At 40.1% G+C, this 20,433-nt stretch overlaps 1 long non-coding RNA gene across 1 annotated transcript; it reads left to right on the top strand.

Moving 5' to 3' along the window:
• The first annotated feature begins 747 nt into the window (after positions 1-747).
• LOC148224932 (uncharacterized) lies at positions 748-18,849 on the top strand. The gene is made up of 2 exons (XR_015801997.1): positions 748-877; positions 17,728-18,849. It is a non-coding gene; the product is annotated as an uncharacterized LOC148224932 (long non-coding RNA).
• Positions 18,850-20,433: the final 1,584 nt, after the last annotated feature.

The following is a 20,433-nucleotide window of genomic DNA, read 5'->3' as shown; positions in this document are numbered from 1 at the left end:
GCCTTCACTCAGAGTCAGGATTAAAAACATGAAGGAGACGAATTTTCTTATGTTCGTGCTTGGTTGTTTATTAAATCTTATCTAAAGTACAGAGAGTTCTGCAAGACTTCTAGTAACCAGCTAAAAGTGAGCAAAATGGAGGTAATCTAGCTAGTTACAAGGTCTTTTAAAGCGAAACAGTCCAATAAAGAACTAACACCTATATTATTTATACTTTCGACCCAATGACCAAATACCTGACCCGCAGTGCAGCACTAACTATCCAACCAAAAACCACTACCTGTAATCATGAAGAAAAAGGAAGGACAGAAAGAGACAATGCCCAAGAACCTCTATCTTGTCCCATACCTATTACTCCATTCTAAAAACCCCAAATTCAAAACCCTTCACCATGTGAAATGATACGCTTCTAACCACACACCCGTGACTTTAACACCATCACTCAAATTTGGGAGCCTTCTCCAAGGCTCCAGGTCAAAAGCAGTGTTCTCCAGGGGGTCAGTGTCAGAAAGCACAGAAAGCTCAAAATTCCCAGGTTTCTGGGATCCAACATTGAACATTGAGAGGCATATGGGTTAGGAGTAACTGGACACACTTCTGGCACAGAAGACTGAGATGGGGATCTGCTGATGTGGGGGAGGAAGGCATGGGACAGAGGGACTGTCCTGAGGACTGCCAGCCCCACTGCCTGTGCTCGCTGCTCCACACAGTGCCAGCTTTAGCCAGCAGATGGTACCGCTGGCACACGTCTGCAGAAAAGTTCAGACAGAGCAATAATCGGTGAAAAAATCGAGCTAGAAAAGACGTGGTGCTGGGAGTGAATGCAACATCAGGCTCACACGAACCAGGGAATCTCTCATCGTTCCTATTTCTATCTGTGAGTGGTGCAACTTTTCTATTTTACTGTCCTAGTAACTGCCCAACCTTTCTGCACTGATTGTCTGAAAGTGGCAGGATTCATACAATGCTCAGATTTCAAATACTTTGTCTTAACAGATAGACTAACTGTACTTAATGCTCTTAATGCTTGTCTTCCTTTGTTTTCGTTTTTTCTATTTTTGTTGTTGTTGTTGTTTTGCGAAATCTAATGTTTTTATCATTTATACATCCTGTGAAAAACATGAACATAAGCTCTCAGTCACTGGTTGTCAGTGACCTGTAATTAGAGGCATCCTGCAGCACTCTCAGTCTTTGAAGGGTCTGCTTAGTTTTTTACATAGCAGCTTGCTTAATATATTTTTCTTCTAACCTCCATTAGCACTTGACAGAAAAAAGATCAGTTCCAGAAAATGGAACAAGCGTACCTATTGAAATTACATATAATTAACCAATTAGAAACAGAAATCTGTCTCAGTTTTCAGAACGAGTGCTTTCTGGTGTATAATGCCTTTCAAAACCCCTTCTCTCTTCTAGGGACATAATTACTGTTGCTGCCTTCCTAATTTCACAGGCTGGCTGTTCTCACTTTCTAGACAGCAGCTCTAAGCAAGAGTCCTTCCCATAATTTACTTTGGGTGAGAATGATCCTTGGAGTCTTCTCCTAAAAATCATGTAGCACAGAGCTTTACAAAGCCCTTTGGTGTCACAGCCAGGACTTGCCACGTCTGTGCCCCATGCTGTGCACTGACTCTGATTTCAGGGAAATGTCTTATTTCCATGTCTTCTCTAAAATGTTTTGTCTATCCCACTTCCCACAGTCTACAGCCCAGGAGAGGTATGCATTGCATATGACAACTTAATTCAGCTCCATGTCATGGAAATAAACGCCTTCACACACTGCCTGCACATAGGCTGGGGCTCTTAAGTGTAAAACATGCTGTGAGTTATCATGGCAGACTTTCACATATCCTTGCAGATAAGGTAATTTAGTAAGACTTCCAAGTGACTGCTTGGAGATGTGCATTTCCCTTTGCACAAATGGAGGCACCTCCTTTGACAGTGCTCTCATTTCCTTCAAGCTTCTACAGGAGCTGCCTAGAAAATTGCAGCAATCAGTGAGTAAAACATTAGGGGGTAGGAATGGCATCACAAACTTGAAGTGATTCTGCTACTTCTGTTCAGCAAATTGCAGCTACAGGTGTAAATATAAAGGGTGCACAGCTCCTTCATCTGTCTCTTCTGGTTCCACAAAAACCATGAAGAAAGGAGACCTGTGCTCTGCTTTGCTCTCTGCCACCTCTGTGCCTCTGGAATCCTCTGGGAGAGGGGAATGATGCAAGCACTGGAGAGCTACTCGTTCATTTAATATGGGTCCCATCTCAAATGGATGCATGTTTTGATGCAAAACTCCAGCTATGATCATCCTGAGGCTGCTTTTTTCTCAGAGCTGGATTTTGTGTGCTGGTTGGTAAAACAGTGCATGAGGTGTGGAAATCTTGCTTCATATCACACATCAGACTTTGAAGATATTCTGGCTGACAGTAAAAACATAGTGGCTTAACTATCATTTTGGCCTTTCCAGACTTCTGTTGAAGTACAGATATTCAAATATAACAGAGGGAAAAAAAGAAGATTTTTTGGCGGAGTTTTGTACAAATTGCTACTCTTCTCATTTATGATAATTTTAAGCAATTGTCTCTCCAAGATCCCATTGTTCCTTTCACTAACGCACTTATTGACTCATATCTAAGGAAGCACCTTGCCTCCTGGCTTCTTTTGCTGGCTCATTACTTGTATTTATTGCTGCATTTCTCTGAAGCAATTTCATTAAATTCTGCTTTATGATTATCAAGAAATCTGCTGTTAGGATACAGTGCCCTTTCATGTTCATAGGAAGTACAGGTTCATTCTGTCCCCTGAATTTTATTAATCTCCTTCAATCATTTAAAAATGAAAAAAGAAAAACCCCAAACAGTTAAGTTACTGCAGGATTTTGCCTCTTTCCATTAACAGCAAAATAAAGTTAATTTCCTGCAGCTTTCTGCTTTGAGCTATAAAGCTTTGGTGTGGATTACTTTTTTGAGAGCTATTATGATTGTCCACAGGCAGAACAAGTTCAGTAAAATATCAGCTTCTGAATCTCCAAAGAAACATTCATTGGGGAAAAACCTGGATCTCTTTGTTTGCAGCATTTTGTAGTTAGTTCAGAGGCATTTATGTAACCTTCATCTCATGAAGGGTAACTGCTAGCATTAGTATTTTTAAAGTGCCACACAGTCATGAGGCATGAATGTGAATATTGTTGAGGGAATTTGAAAACACTTTTGAAAGCAAAAGGAAAATTAAAAAAAAAAAACAAAAACAACAAAAAAAAATCCCCTAAAAATACAGAAAAAGCTTCACAAAGCTGAGAATTATACATTGGCTCAAAGGTACTTTTACGTCCACACCCAGGACAAAAACAAAAAAACCAAACCCAAAATAGATACATGTAATTTTTGATAGCTATTCTTGATGTTCCAGATGACTCCGTCACAAAACTTCCCTTGACAATCAGATTCTCAAAGGTATTCAGATGCCATAGTACAGAAACGTTATTTGGGCCAGAGTCTGAGGTCTGTGGTCTCATGGGTGGCCACCCCTTAGTGTAGTGGCATGTACACGACCTAATGAAATCCTGATGAATTTTTAAACACATCTCTTTAATTAATTTCAAAGAAATCCCCACATTCCTCTTACTCCACAGTGCAAGGTGTAGCAGTGTACCTTCCAATGTCCCTGGTAGTTCCTGGATGCCCCACAGCCTGCTTCCATGGCGACAGGGGACCTCTTCCCTCCAGTGTGTGGGTGACCTGAGGGTTTGGAGTCACACACCTGGCCTTGCATGGCAGCATCCCATCATATGCAAGGGCAGTGCACAATGAAACTGGAATTAAGGATGCCCTCCAGGTGTTTCATACTTGCTAAAAAGAAGCCCGTGGTTGATTTGGCATCGCTAAAGCTGAACAACATCTGGATGCCACAGCACAACCTGATTTCTGCTCCACACATTGCCAACATCAGGGACCAGACTAGAGAACACTTTTTCTTCCTTCAGACTACTGTGACTGGGTGTATTTTTCATAAGGAGGAAAGGGGTTCCAAAGCGGAGATAGTATTTACCTGAATCTCACCCACCAAAGAGGCAGAATGATGATTTGTGCACACCTGGAACAGCAGGATGATCAGATGATCAGACTGTAGATGTTATTCCAGCAACACTGAGAATCACAGGATGTTGTTCACAGCCCTTATCTATCTAAAGGGTTAAAAGGTTTTGTAAGTTTATTTATCCAATAGGTGGGTAAGCAAGAAAAGGGTGTCAGAGTGCTGTTAAAGGAATCAGAAAAATTTGGCAGTTTTGTTTCATCAATTATTGGATAACATTCTTGTCCCAGAGAAAAGAAGTGAAAATATGTAGGCTGTCCTGCAGAAAGGTGTCTTTCATTGCATTTACCAACTGCTCTGTACATTTTGCAGGCAAGATACATAAACGTGGCATTTAAAAAGAAGAAGTCATACTGGATATATTTTCTCTACATTCAGTTTGTTTATCAATAACTTTCTCACAGTTATAACTAAATGAGAATCAGCTGCATATTAAGTAACTACAGTGTTATGTAACTTCAAACAGTTACGGAAGAAAATTATACCATAAACCTCAAACGGGCATCCAAAATTAGGAATCTGGCTGTGACTCTGCTCCTGGATTGTACAGCAGAGACTCCTTGCTGAGGAACTACAATAATGCATTGACTGATGGTTTTGTCACAGCAGCTAAAGAAAAGCACTGGATGAAATGAATAACCTTATCACCAGGGCATGACTTGAATAGCCCAGGATGAATGAGGCAGAGTGCCAACACCCTGAGCAATGAGAGGGGACCACATTGCTCCACATGTCTGCCGTGACCATGCAGGATCTGGGGGAAGAACAGCTGTCCTACAGTTAAAGACCACAGCTGGATTCATAGGTCTAAGGAGACTGAACTGAAGCTAAAGGGACAGCATTATTCCTAGCACTGCCCAGATTCATAGGGATTCATCATGAAGCTTTAGTTGTGATTGCAATTAGTTGGGTTAGTATGAAATGCACTGAAAATGAGAAAAAAAAATTATTTCAAATTATTTGTCTTGCTTCATGTATGTTTAAATAAAAATAGATTTAAAGGGAAGAATAGAGATCATTGAAGTATTGGTGCTGGCTTTCGCAGTAGTATTCAGGTGAAGTCCAGGAAACTTCCCACCACTAGCATCCAAAGTTCTCATCATAGTTATGTCTCCTATGAACTTGGTCCTTTCCTAAGGAAGACCAGCCTTGAGGGTTACTGGGTCCTAGTACCTCCCTGGCTGGGTGGGTTGATCTGAGTGCTTGCCACTGCTCCTCACAGAGAAGGGCAGGAGAACCTCAACACAGCTGTTTAATGGCCCACTGTCCCTCCCTCGCCTTGTCCTTGGCTCATCTCTCCTCTGCTGTTTTGGCATTGAGATATCTCAAGGATGTGCACACTCCATGCAGTCCATGACTTCTGAAAGAGATGAAAACATATGGCATCTTTCAGATGCTATTTAATATAACAGTTAACAATTAAGTAATTCACAATTAATGTTGTGATGATTGTTGAAAAGACTAACTCATTTTCTAAATCTTTAAAAGCATTACTTAGGTTTTTGCATTCTGTCACTTTGCTGAGCTGTCAGGAAGGAGTGACAGATGGTCTGTAAACCCAGTAAGTCTGTTGTACATTACAATTTCCCATGCAGGTAAGCTTTGAAAGAGTCTAGTGCAAAAGCCTGCAAACCTTTTCATAGCTTTCCTTTTATTGTTCTCCTTGAATGACATGAAAAAAGATTTGGGCTAAGGTGATTTCAATACTCAGAGATATGAATGTCCTCGTGTCAGGGGGTCAGATCACCTCTTCCTTAATAGACTGGAATACTCACCATCAGAAGTTCTAAGACTTCTATCAAGTTCTTCTATAGAAGTCATTGCACTGGAGAATTGCTGACACTGCACCTATCTTCAAAAAGCAGAAAAGTGCAACCTGGGCAACAAAAGAATTGACATGTCCTCCTCCCTCCAAACAACTGCCCTTGATATTACCTGAAATTGCATAGGGAGATGCTTTAGTGGTTGAGGAGGTAGAACTTAAAAGCCTAATGATTGTCTCAGTACCCCTGTGTCCACATTTTTCTTCTGCTATTGCTTCTTGTCCCTGGCAGCAAGGTGACATCATTACCACTGGGAAGTCTGGGTTCCCTAAGCAGTTTGAGATCTGAGTCATCCTGTGGGATGAGGAGCTTGCTGAGTAACATCTTATCTGAAGGGCATCCTTTGTAGGAAAAGGACTGATTGTGTAAGATGACCAGTCATGAAAGAGACTCTTGAAGGCAGCATCCCCAAAGGCAAATTGTGAGTCACACTGGTTCCTCTGCTGATATCAGTATCATAAACATTTCACTTTGGAAATTGATCTGTTGTTTAGGTAAGTGTGATGCATGGGGTTATTCAAAAAGGTGGGATGACTTTTTTCTTTCTCTTCCTGTGAGACATACATTAGACAATGCCAGCTGAGGCAAATTCGGAAAGGAATTTCCAAAATTTGCACTTGTTAATAGCAGTCCTCAAAGGTTTCCTTTGCAGTTTATCAGGAAACATGAAATATTTGTGGTATAGAATACCTTGCAGTGCTTGCACTCACTATCCTTTTTGAATTCTCTGCTTTTGGGAAAACAGACAATTATGTGCTGGTCCATCGATAGCAATAAGGAGGAATAATACTAAAGAAAACCCAAGAACTGTACATTGAGACTTCAAGGTCAAGATTGTAATTGCAAATTAGGTAAAAAAAAGTTATAGGTTAAACAAATACCTACAGTCAGAATTGTCTCTTAACAGTTATTTCTCTTGGTGCTCATTTTCTCTCATACTCTCAGGATGATCCTTGGCCAAAAGAGGTTTAGTACCAATGGCAAGAGCTTCCCTTCGGAATATTGCCCTCTTATTATAATAATTATAATTATAATTATAATCATAATTATAATTATAATTTTTGTATTAGTTCTTATTGTAGGTGTTCCTCCAGGATAGCCACCTCAGCATTTTCTCTCCATTTTATTATTCAGGTTTGGAACACTAATTCCAATGTATTTGGTGGCTCTGCTGGAAGGCTTGGATTTTGGGTTCTTCAGTTAAAGATTTTAGGTTCATCCCCAAAAGAGCACTGTTTACATGGATTATGAAACTAATGTGAAGTGGGATGTGATGCTGATGAACTCACACCAAATGTTATACAGGCTGCTGGTTAAAAATGTCTTCAAGTCATCAACAGTTTCTGTTATGTTTTTAGGTTTCTAGACAGAATACAACCAGGCATTAATGACAGATCATTAGTTACTCTGAACCCCTCTATAGGAGGTCAAGCACCCTCTGCTTTTGACAACTATTCATTGGGCTTCTATGTCTTGTCAACATATTTGCTTTAATATTGAGCCTCCACAATCCTGTTTCTCATCTGAGAATAAGAAAAAGGGCCCAAAATACAGAGTGTCTGAGGCTAAAGAATTATGGGAAAACAGGATTACCCTGGAATATGTTGCAGAGGTACCCATTCAAGCAATCCTTGCTCTTTTTGATCTCTTGGTCTTTCTTTTAATTCCCAGGATCTTCACATGCATGGCCAGGTTGACATTGTTGAAAGAAGCACCTGTATCCCTCTTCTGTGGAGATAATTGTCCTTGAAATTCTGAAAACAAGGAGAACCAAATTACTTTTCTCTACCTTCCACCCACTTTTGTGAGGAATCCTGCCTTCAGAAGTCTCACATTTTGCCTTTCATAAGATACTCCTAAATAGTTTAAAGGCGTCATTTATCATGGCTTTTATCCTTATGTTTGAAGACTATTCTGTGAGTGAGTAGACCTCAGTATTCAGAAAACTTCCTTGTATCAGGCCTGTTTTCTTTTCCTACATTTCACCTCATTAGCCCAGGATCGATTTTTCTGCCTTCTCAGCCTGCACATGAGTAGTCACCTATAAAAGTAGGGGAAAGCATAAACTGCATCAAAGGGGACTCCAGCAAATCTCTGAGATTGTACCCATTCCCAAAAAGAAAAGAAGGAAAAAGAAAAAGGGGTTTACTATGTGGCAAAACCAATTTCTAGAAAACGAAAGATGTCTGAAGCATGCCAGTGTTTTGAATGGGATGTCTAATAGTGGCTTCAGGTGTTGGATGACAAATAAAGCAATATTTGCCTGGAAGGGTATACTCTGAGAGGCCAAAAGAAGAGCTGAAAATCAACACTGAATATTGATAGTACAGAAGGCTGTAATTCTTAAAAACAACTGTATGCTCAAGAATTTGAGTGTCTCAGTGGCAATAAAGCTGGCAAGGTAGGATGAATTTTACAAGGAAAAACAGAGCAGTATAAGCATGATTTATTAACCAATATCCTAATAAGAGATTGGAACAGCCACAAAAAGAATTTTAGAATACCCATGAAGGTTTGGGGTTTTTTCCAGTATAAACACAACAAGCCACACAGCTGAGCTGTACATTAGTGGTTATGGACTGACAAAACACTAAAGCATTGAAATGGCAAATGTGTTGGTAAATGTGTGGTGTTAAGCAACTATGCAAGAGCTGTCAACATGGCTTCTTTTCTGCCCCATTAAATCTAGCATTTAGGGTGGGTTTTAAGCTATATTGAAGAGAAACCTGACTGATAAGGGATAGTTAACAAGCCATTAAGCAGTTTTACAGTCGGCCTCACCTGTATTACAGCAAGTGACATGTGCTGTGAGAGTAGGTAGTGTTAGGCAGCCACTCTTTTTCAGGAATGTGCCCAGTTGTTCCTACCTTGAAATACAAGTAATTGGCAAGGATGGTCCTCACTGCTGAACATAGGCAGCACTCTACATCTGCTGAGGTTCAGATTTTTTTAAACTTCTACATTATATGCAGAATTCAAAGAGAAGTGCCCACTAAGAGGGAGCATAAAAGTTATTGCTCTGCAGGGGACACATGCTGGGCATACTCTTCTCTAAATGATCTTTTTACTATGAGAAAGGTTTTTACATATAAGATATGGCAAAGAAGGCTTAAAGGATCTTAATTTCTCAAAATATCATCCAAGGGCTGTCATTCAACTTTATCTGGACAGGACAGCAACATGCATTTGAAAAAAACATGGGATCCCAGAGACTCCAGCTAGGTTTTGAAGATGGTCACCATTATTTTGGTCACTGTTTGGGAGAACATAAATTGTGGCAGGCAAATACAAGGGATCTGGCTTTGTAAAATATACATTAATATTTTGAATTATGGAGCATATGCAATATCCTGCTAAGCATTTTCATGAAAGGACAATAAATTTCTACTTAGAGAATGCACCAATACAGCTGTCAAGGGAAAGAATAATTAGTGGAGAAACTAAAGAGCTGGCCTCCCTGCCACACCAAAGAGGTCAATGTCTTCTGAAGTGGCAGCAAAATACTGCATTCACAGGCAGTCCCACTGTGTTGAAAGATTTTATTTGAAGAGCTGCAAGTTAATTAGAGGAAAGTTGAAGGGCTGTCAGATAATGCTAAGCTTCATTAAATACTGGCTTCCTGGAAAAAAACCCAAAGAACTAAGAGAGAGACAGGATACATTTGTTTTAATTGCTTTATGCTTTTACCACATCTTGGCCACCTTAGATATCGACTTTCTCCACGGATGTAACTGATCAGGCAAAAGGGAGAGGACAGCAAGGGTGCATCACTTGCTTGGCAGGCATTACACTAAGCCAAAAAAAAAAAAAAAAAAAGAGGTAATTAATGAATATATTTTTGTTTGTATCAGTCTGGCAGACAAAGTAACAATAAAGTATCTTCGGTACACACTGGAGCTTTTATAGAGCTAGGAAATGAGACATGTAAATGTGACAAGAAGAGTTAAACAGAATGAATTTTTCCTCCAATTTGAATAAAATCACGTAATTTTGCCTTCTGTAGGCTTATTGGGATATTTTTGCTCTCTTTACAAGATGTTCTCTGTTGTATGAATAAAACTTTAAGATTGCAGAGACTCTGATAGGATTTTAATGAAATTTGTAGTATGTGGGCAAATATAGATGCCTGCTGAAGACTAAAGAGAACAGCAGAACAGAAATGGGACATGAACAGTCATGAGATCAGAAAAAAGTCATTCAGTGCAGTGGTTTTGAGGACACTCAGATCCACAGATTCATTCACATGGTTATTTCTACTGTATACAGATATGATAATTAAAAGAGCAAACCATTCCCAAGCAAGCTGCAGTACACTGCAGAGAGGCTGAGAGGAAAGTCTGTAGGGATCTGCAGGTGAAAAAAGGCTACAAACCACATATTTAGTCCAGGCTAACAAGCAAAGCAAGAGTTCATGAGTGTCTGGGGTCCTTTGCACATCTGTAGCTGTAATTCTGAACTGCCTGACCATACACATGCTTTGTTCTCAGCCCTGATGCTCCTGTGATTTGCAGAGTAAATCTTTGTGGGATTTCATGCGTTGCTTTTAGAAAAAAAATTCTTAATCTACAAAATCTATGGTCATTTAACAGAGCAAATCATATTGGGTGTTTACTTAGCAACTCCTGCATGAAAAATCTTGACTTGAATTCATCAAGCTGTCTCTTCCAGAGAGATTTAAAACATAGAGAGAAAAATTTCAAATTACAGGCGTCTCTGTCTGAGTTGTTGCAATGCCTCACTGATGATTAATTATACTCTAATTTCAAGTTGAATTTGCCTAGCTTCTGCTTTCAGAAGAATGTGTTTTTCCAAGGCCTTTTTCTTCCATACTTTCCAGACATCATCCATTACTTATTTTAGGAAACAATGCAAAAGACTTCTTCAAAATGATGGAATTTGGAGGGGATGAGAAGCAATCAATACTGTGTGCTTTGGGAGGAAAATGATCTCCAGGAAAGCTGCAGTAAATTGCACCTGTGAAACCTTCCCAGAAAAACTGTACAATAGCAAAGTTACAAATTGCAGCTTTGACTTCTTTTTCCTGGTTACAGCTCTGCACAGCCTAGCCCTTATCAATGATCATTAAGGACTGTGTTCAAATCCCACAATTCAGTCAGATTGAGGGAACCTTCTTTGACAGATATTTAGATACAGAACACCTCCTCCCTCCCCCTTCTGGTGTTTTCCGTGGAGTTTGCCTAAAGCATCTAACATTTGCTAACAAGCCTCTGGTCCTTGCCATCTGATTTTCCTGCCAGGTATGGCTCTGTTACTCTTTCTGGTGCAACATTCAGAAAACAAAGTCTAATCTATTGAATCAGGTGTCTCAGAGGGACTTCATCCCTGACAAGCAGCACCTGGAGCAGCCTCCTGCATCCCTGTCCCTGCAGGGACATGGAGAGGGGCCACACAGCCCAGAGAGCCCTCAGTGGGGCTTGCTGTGCCCACCAGTGTGACCCAGCACTGCAGGGCAGCCCGAGGCACTTCTGCTGTGCCCAGGCGGCGTGGGAGTCCTGCAGCTGGGTCCCCTCTGGAAAAGTGCTAAAAATGCAGACAAAGCCCCTGAGTTTTACATATAAAACAGTCTCTGCTGGCAAAAACCACTGCCTGCATGACCTTATGGTTACAGAGATACTCGGACTTCTCCCCTTTTCCCAGGGAAAGAGCAAGAGGAAAGGGAGGACCTGGTCCAAAAGGACATCTGTCTCATTCTTCCTTCAGGCTAAACAGCAGGAAAGTAGGGAAGCTTCCAGGAAGAGATTATCCAAAGGAAGATGGAATCATATTGTATATGTACAATGTGAGATTGACAAAATTACAACAGTGCTTTTTATCTGAACAATACATTTTTTAATTCACTGCTAATTCAATGGTTAGTGTCCATTGATAGGAGTGTTTTACCAGGATTACATTACTCTGTGGAACTGGCAGTCAGGAAAAAATGAGAATTTATTTTCTAAGGAAAAGCAAAGATGTCTTTGTATCCCTAGTCAAAGCACGACAGGATCCTTGCATGCAGAGCAGCAGGGCTATGGCAGCACACACACATTTCCATGGGGGAATTTCCATGGATGCAGGGACATGCACCCTTGCCTCTCGCTCTCCCTGTTTATGCAGTAACTGGGGAGGCTCTGCCCACGAACATCTTCCCCACTGATAATGGTAATGATAATGGTAATGAGATGAGTGCTGAGTCCCGTGGCTGATCGTGATGTGGAAACACTGTGCACAGGGAAAGCTTGAGGGTGGTCTCACAGCAGAAAGCTTTTCATGCCAGCATCAAAACACAGCAGTGTGTTTTGGAGGCCAGGTCTGAGCAGCTCTGCCATGCAGCTCCCAGCATGGAGCTCTGTCACTTGAGTTACACCGAGGTCTGACCTGCAGTCCAACTAGAAAAGTTGCCCCTACATATAGATCTGGGCATTTTTCACTCTGCCTCACTGAGCATCTCACTTTACTTGCTACGTTGGTGTCATTGTCAACGACAACCTGACTTGCTATAATCCCCTGTGAAAATGCACTCTTCCTTTATCTGCTTTTCTTATTAAGAGGATGAATATATGTGTGAATTAATCCAGCTGCATATTTCTTTGGGGGCTTTTTGACCTGTTTTGTGATGTCCTTCTCTTCCCTTCTTCTGTCTTTAATCCTTCTTTTTTTCCTGGGTTTTATGTTATTTATTCAGTCTATGGTTTCCCTCAGGCTTATTATCTGGTGAAGATCTTGAAGATAAGTGTTCTTGTAGACCTCTGTAAATGCACAGGGAAGAGGCTTGTTTAAGGGTATTATATTGCAAAAAAAGGACAGTGTAGATTATTTGTTCTCATGGTGAGTCTAGCAAGCCAAGAGTATTCTAGTTATATATTGAAAAAGAGAGGAAAATGGACAATATCTTGTAATGGACCTTGTAACTGCCTCTTGCATGTCCCTTTGCTTGCTTAACCTGAGTTGTTTTCTTCAGCCACTGAAATCTCCACTCAGGGTTGCTCTGCAGACACATACACATCCTTTTATTTTGCTGATCTCCTGTTTCAGCACGTTCTGATGTCCAGCTTGGACGGAAATTTAGCTCAGAAAGATGTTGCCAAGGGTATTCTCTAGGGTAAGAGCTGCTTTGTGTTCAATATGAGAAATGACTTGAGGGATTTTTTTGTTTTGAAGGATAACTTTGTTTCGATTCAGAAAATTCCTTTTTCTGTCTTTTCCTCGCCTATTTAAACAATCATAGCAGACTAATGCTTTGTGAGCCTGTGCTCATCAGAGATGATATTTTATTAAATAACCTTCAATCAAGTTGCATCCAAGATCATGGATGAATGCAGCTCCTCTCTACCCCTTAATTTCCATATTGTGAAAATACCAGCTGTGAAACAATGAGAAAGTCTGAGTGTCTCAGGGCTGTGTGCTCTTCTACTGGATTTTTTGCATGCCTGACCATCAGAATGGGGTGTACTACTCCATAAAGCAGAAGAGAGAAAAAATGAGAGGTCTCAGAGCCAGATAATCAGGAATTAGTATGTTCAACAATGAAACATTTAATAACCTCCCATGGAATATGGGTACCTACCTCTTGGTCACAAATCCCCACCTGTCAGTTCTGCATTGAACCCCTCCCTCCACTATTCCCCTCTCCCCAAGTAAATGTTTAGACAAGATTTGCCATAAGAACTCAGCTGAATCATTAAGATTTAATCTTTTTCTCCAAGGCAAAAAACTAAAACTAAGGCTATTCAGGTTGTTAGTTAAAGAGTATTCAAAGTTATTCAGGATATTGGGGTTGGTTTTCTTTTTTGGTCTGTTGGACCCTCCAAACAGAATGTTCTAATCATAAAGCTAAAGTTAAATGCAATCTGAAAAGTGCTTTGGACATGAGGGAACATATGCCTGTTGAATCTCCTGCCTGTTGGGGAAGCCTTAGCAGATGTGGGATGGAGTGGCTGGACAGCTGGTTTTGGAGAGGGAGGCTGAAGGAAGACTCAGGAGAACACAGCTAGAGTGTCACTGTGCTGGCACAATCTTGGGCTGATGTGGTGTAAAGATACCTGACAGATTGGGCTCCTCCACCAGCACAGAGAGACACATCCAACTTGTGGGTGCCAGGAGGATGCAAGCATGGGCCAAGAGAAGGGCACACAGGATTTCAAGGCTTGGAAATAGAATTTCTACTTGGAATATTTAAATCTAGCTAGAGTTCATATGAATGCTGCACTAGATATTCACATGCACTTCCAGGTTTTCAGCAGTGGATGAGACAGGTTTTAAAAGATCACACCTTCAGATTTAGGCAAGATTTGAGTACTAAAAGCCTTTTGTGGCTCTATTCCCAAGTCATTTGGAGTAATTAGCTGCCTATTTTCCAGGGAAAAAGAAGAGTATAAGAGGAGGAGTATAGAAGGTCAGCAGTTTCCCTTTAATCACTCTCAGTAAGGAATTGTAGATGTAAGAAAAGCTGAGCATCATCCTGTCTTCATTCCTTTGAATGCTAACTTAATCTGCAGACTGATTTGGTCTCTACTGCACTTCCCAGGTTTTGCTGGGAACACTTCCCACGGGAAGTCTTCTTCATTAAGTATAGATCTCTTCTTGCCATGTGCTTCCAGCATAGTGATTGTGCACAAGAGACATTTGGGACATCATCTGACATAGTCCTGTGGAGCTTCATACATGAACCACCTGGAGAAGAACACCACTACTAGGAAAAAAAAAAAAAAAAAAAAAGCTTGCAGCCACAGGAAAAGTATGATTCCCTCTAAAAGGGCCTGTACACAGAACAGAATGTCTTTGGTGCAGCTGGGCTGGCTTCAGCTGTGTTGCTCAATTCACACTTATGCAAAAGGAAAACTAGTAGAGGTGAAGCCAAACATTTATTCAAAGTAATCTGTTGCTCTTTTCTATTGGAAATATACATTTCGTCTGAAAAAAATAAAACAACTCCAGCTCAGAATCCTTATGAGAACTTTTAATTGTTTATTTTTAATGCTTATATTTCTTGGCCTTTATCATCCAGCATATCCTGAGGCCTTAAATTTAATCTAAAGATGCTGTAATGTTGCAGAAATGAATCAAACAAGGTACTTCTAGGTTGAGTTTTAACCAGTGGGTAAAGCCAAATTGTCCTTTCAAAATTATTTTCATTACATTACTCTGGACTGAAAATTAATATAAATAAATACTTGCATACTTGTGCAAGTTTGACCATTATTTCAGAAGAGACTCAAGTAAATCTAATGAAACAGTTTTTCAACGCCCTCAGATCTTAAGTAAATTCTTCTACATTAGAAATTTTTGTAATTAAGGAATGGGGAGGGCAAAAAATTAAATAAATTCTCTAAATAAAACATAAGTAGGAAGTATGAAATACTTCAGGTTATTTTAGAGGACTGCTCTGTGTTAAAGCACTGAGAAGCATAAAAACAGATAAATCATCCAGTTTGAGTTGATTAGAAAGTGTTTTGATGCAGTAAAAATTCATTACGTACTAAAGAACATAGGGTTTTTATAGGCTTAGATTAAGATGGAAAAAAAATGCCAGTTATCGAACCTGTTATTTAAATGACTTTAATATAATACTAGTCTCATCCTAATTTTTAGTGTGATATTCATTCAGATGTGATTATAACCTGCAGACGTTTTAACACCATCTGTTTTAGATGACTGCATCAAACTGCCAATAATTACAAGATGCTACTTTTGTTACAAGGACTATTTAGAAAGTCTTAATAGAGCTAAAACATGTCAAGAATTACTAAGAGCTCTCTTGGCAACAGCTGAATTCACAGCTGGAAGAAAGGCTTTAAATGAGTCTATTTTTACCTCTATGACCAACATCAGTGCTGGAGCAGAGCACATTTGCTCTGTCTGTCACTGCTGATGTCCCAGGCATGGATGAGTGCCATGGAATGGCAACTGAAGTTGTTCTTCATGAGAGATCCCAAGATCTACAGGTGAGATTCACTGAAGCCTTGAATTCAGTTCTCAGCCAAATGAACCAAACTGTCTGCCATTTTCCCTCTGGAAAACTGAGTGTGGCAGAACTCTGCTGCTGTCATTCCTTGATATTGCCAGAGAAGGCTCTGTTCTATCTACAACTGGAATAATAACTTTAAAAAAATAGCCCAATCAGCAAAATTTTATTTCCATTAGATAAACCAATGCTTTGTGGTAGTGTCAAATTAGTTTAAGTTTAAAGTTTAAGTGTTTTACTATAATTTATCTGTAGCAACTTTGAAAGGAAAAAGATGTTTAAAACCATTTAAGATGCTTATTTTGGTAGTTTCAATTCTCCTTTTCATTGTTTTGCTATGAAACCAAACTTTGGCAGAAAGTGATAAATTTCTAAGAAACTTTAGTTCTCACAAGTCACAGTGGAAGATTCAGGCAAGATTTTTGTGAGTCATTAGCTTTCCCCATAGACTGTGTTTCAATGCATGCATCAATACAGATGTTCAACCAGAATTATAAACTGTCTCCTCCTCAAAATCCACTTCCAGTGAAGAGCAGAGGGAAATTTGTCTCCCCTGATCTGACACTTCATGCCCCTTGTACTTGAGCTGATCACTGCAGTTTGACGTATTACCCAAAATTCTCCATCTTCTTTCATATTTACTACTATACTATAAAATCCTCAAATTTAAAACTCATCACCCAAGAAATATATCTAACCCACGACACATTTATAATTTCTAAATCATTATTCATATTTACAAGCCTTTTCCAAGGTTTTAGGTCCAGAGCAGCGTTTTCCAGGGGGTCTGTGCCTGGAAGCACAGAAAGCTCAAAAACTCCAGATTTTTGAGATCCAACAAAAGGGCATAAGGAAAAATCCCTCTAAATAATTTTTAAACCCTATTCTTTATCTCAATAAGACTTTTATTGCTAAGCCTACTTACTCCAGCAAAGTAGGTAAGCACTTGTTTACAATCACATGTTGATTGCTCCATTACAATTGTGAAATAAAACAGAAGGATTTATACAACTTTGCTTTTTCTGTTACTTGAGATTCTCTCATTTATCACATTCAGTGGTCTGAAGGAAGGTACATGCCCTTGCTGGAAATCAGTTTCATCAGACCCCTTTGACTTTTATGCTTTTTTTAGAATAAATGTGTTCAGACAGTTATACTACCAGGGGTTGCAGTCCCTCCTGGGCTGAAAATTTTCAAAGGTCACTGAGTCAATGGTGGACCTTTGTGACTGTAGAGTGTTTGCATGACTTGAATTTGGTAGCAGGGGGACTACAGAAGTGTCTTTCCCCATTTCTGATGGAGCCAATGCCAGCAGGCTCCAAGGTGGACCTGCCGCTGGCCAAGGCTGAGCTCATCAGGAGGGTGGTAGCTCCTCTGGGATAATTTATTTCAGAAGGGGAAAAGAGTGACAGAAATAACAACACGTGACACCAAAACACCTCTGCAGACCCCAAAGGCAGTGGAAAAGGAGGGTTAGGATGTACTCCAGGTGCTGGAGCACAGGTGAGCCTTGGTGTAGACCATGGTGAGGCAGCTGTGCCCTCAGCCCAGGCAGGACCTGGTGGAGCAGAGATCCACCTGCAGCCCAAGGAGCAGCCCAAGCCAGAGCAGGTGGATGCCCAAAGGAGGCTGTGAACCCACGGGAAACCCACACCAGTGCAGGCTCCTGGCAGGACCTCTGGAGCTGTGCAGAAAGGAGCTACACTAGGCAGGTGTGCAGGCGGGACTTGTGTCCCCGTGGGGAACTGCTGCTGCAGCAGGCTGTGCCTGAAGGAACAGCCCTGTTTGTGAACATTGTTCAATACTAATTCCTGACTATCTGGCTCTGAGACCTCTCCTTTTTTCTCTCTTCAGGCTACGCCTGAAGGAACAGCACCTGCACAAGGAGCCCACGCTGGAGCAGTTTGTGAAGTGCATCCAGTGAGCAGGAGTCACGCTGAGGAAGATCATGGAGGATTGTTTCCTGAGAGAGGAACGGCGCGGTGGAACAGGGAACAGCATGAGGAATCCTCCCCTGAAGGAGCAGCAGCAGGGACAGCCTGTGATGAGCTGACCACAGCCCCATCCCTGTCCCCCTGCACTGCTGCAGAAAAGGAGGGAGGGAACTTGGGAGTGAGGTTGAGCCTGGGGAGAAGGGAGGGGTGGGAGGAAGGTTTTTTTATGATTTGGGTTTATTTCTCATTACCCTGCTCTGATTGGATTAGTAATAAACACAATTAATTTCCCCAAGTCAGACCTGTTTTGCCCATGACAGGAATGGAGTGATCTCTCCCTGTTCTTCTCTCGAGCCATGAGAGTGTCACTGTGCTTCCTCTGCCCTGTCCTGACGAGGAGGGGAGTGACAAGAGTGGCTTTTGTGGGCACCTGTCATCCAGCCAGGGTCAAACCATCACAGTGACCCAGGTCTTGATGGATTTTCTGTCATGTAATTTCACTCTTTGGACAGATGAAAATGATTCTTATATTGTGATTATATTATACCCCATCAAAATTCAGTACAGACAATAGGAGGAATCAAGTTCTGCCTTCTTGGTACAGATGTCCAGTATATGGTATGCTGAAAATCGGGCCAATAAATTGATGTGATGGGCAGATAAGACTGTCAGGACAGGACCTACTCTCTCCAGAGTTCTTCACTCGTAATTAAAACCATGGCTGCTATTAATACCTGCCAAAGTGATTATTGTGTAGCTGTGTGCATAAGGAATTGTGCATGTGTGCATCAGTCATATTTGCTTCTCATCTTGCCTGAAGCTTGCTTTGTCTCTGTCATGGATGTTGATTTAATACCTCATGGGAAGAAAATGAGAAGATTTGAGCTATTTTCCAGTGAAAGAGTGTGATAATTTATTGATCTCAGATTCATGTGACACATTATATTCTTAATAAGAGAACTTATTGAAAAAATAAACATGTTTGTATTTTATAATTGCTGCACACTCCTGTTGGAGAATAAATGAGTTTCCTACCCCTCAAGCTGCCTCTTTGACTCCTACTGCATAATGTCTCGCTCTCAACATACTCAATTTCTCTTATCACTATCAACTTACATGAGGCCCCTCTGGCTTTTCCTGGGCTGCTTTCCTAATGGAGTTTTAAAAATTAGTTTATATGTTTCTGTTCTAATTTTTCTTCACTTCTCCAGTTGCACTTGTTTTAAGTCAGCTCTGGGCATTTCCAGAGTTTATGTGTTAAAATAAAAAGCATAATCTTAGATAGGATTTTTTAAAACTACTTGGTTGTATTCCCATGTAAGATACAAAATAAAATAAAAATTAGAGTAATAACACATAGTAAGTGTTCCAAATAGAGGTTAAGGGTCATTGAAAGATATAAAAAGAGGTCAATTAATATATTCAATACCAGATAAACTCTGTCAGCCCCACTTGAAGCATGCACAAAGCAGAACTGGAAATTCGTTTTTCAGATAAATGGTATCTTTCTTGGGCTTCAAAGACTTTTATGTGGAGGTAAAATTTGGAGATTAAATGATAATTGCTAGAATGGAAATTGTTTTGTCCATACACTTCAAGGTTCTTTGAGCATATTTGTTCAGTGCTGACTCTCAAACACTTGTGAGGAATAGGTTCATCCCACAGAGGTTTCTTCATCCTGCAAGGATTTTCTATCCAGAGAAAAAATAATTTTGCATGTACGATTTGACAAATTCTGGTTCTGCAACAACATGCAGAAAAATGTTCAAAAATAATGATGTGTATAATGAATGAAAATGGAAATATTACAATTAGAAATTAGATTATAAAATAGATATATAAATCAGGGATACCTGATTAAGAAATTAAAAAGAAGGAAAACTATATGTAGGCAGAAATCTTATGCCTCTTATTTAACTTCAACAATTAATATCGGTGATAATATCTGCAGATGAAAACTTCTGAATGAAAAAAGGTTCAAAGATAGAGGAATGAAAATGAGTTCTAGTCCCCTCTTTCATTATCTCAATCAGGATTTTCATAAGGTAATTGGATGTGATCAAACAATTTAATCTTAGTCTAAAAAGGTAAATATTGGCTACTTGGTATTCAGGACATTTCTTTTAATCTCTTGCCCATAAACAATGATGGCTCATAATTTTCTCACTCCTCTGTAATATATTCATCCTGTAATCACCACTTTATGTAAGTATAGATAGGTTGATGGATGCGTCCTCTAGAAGGTAAAGAAAAATTTTTAAACCACTCATGGTACTATTTATTGAATAATGGTTCTCGTAGCAATTTCCTGCATTATCTCATGTTAAATATTACCTCTTGTTTGACTGAAGGAGAAAGGCTACTTTTGTCTTCCCTGAGCACCAGGAGAATGAATCAACAGTTGTAAATTAGGGGATTCACAATGAAGACTTCAGTCTAAGTCCCTGCATCTTAGAAATACACCCTTCAGAGGGCTGTAGGCTCTGGCCAAGGCAGCAGAGAGATACAAAGATAGTGAAATTAATCTATAGGTATAGATGAAACCCATGGAGAGATATCTCACATACATATATGTGTGTGTGTGTGTATGTATTTGAGATTGTTTATAGGGGTAGAGAGAGTCTGG

Source organism: Sturnus vulgaris, chromosome 2 (assembly GCF_052056855.1).
Source record: "Sturnus vulgaris isolate bStuVul1 chromosome 2, bStuVul1.hap1, whole genome shotgun sequence".
In the NCBI taxonomy this organism is placed as follows: Eukaryota; Metazoa; Chordata; class Aves; order Passeriformes; family Sturnidae; genus Sturnus; species Sturnus vulgaris.
This window is presented reverse-complemented; position numbering and strand designations above follow the sequence as displayed.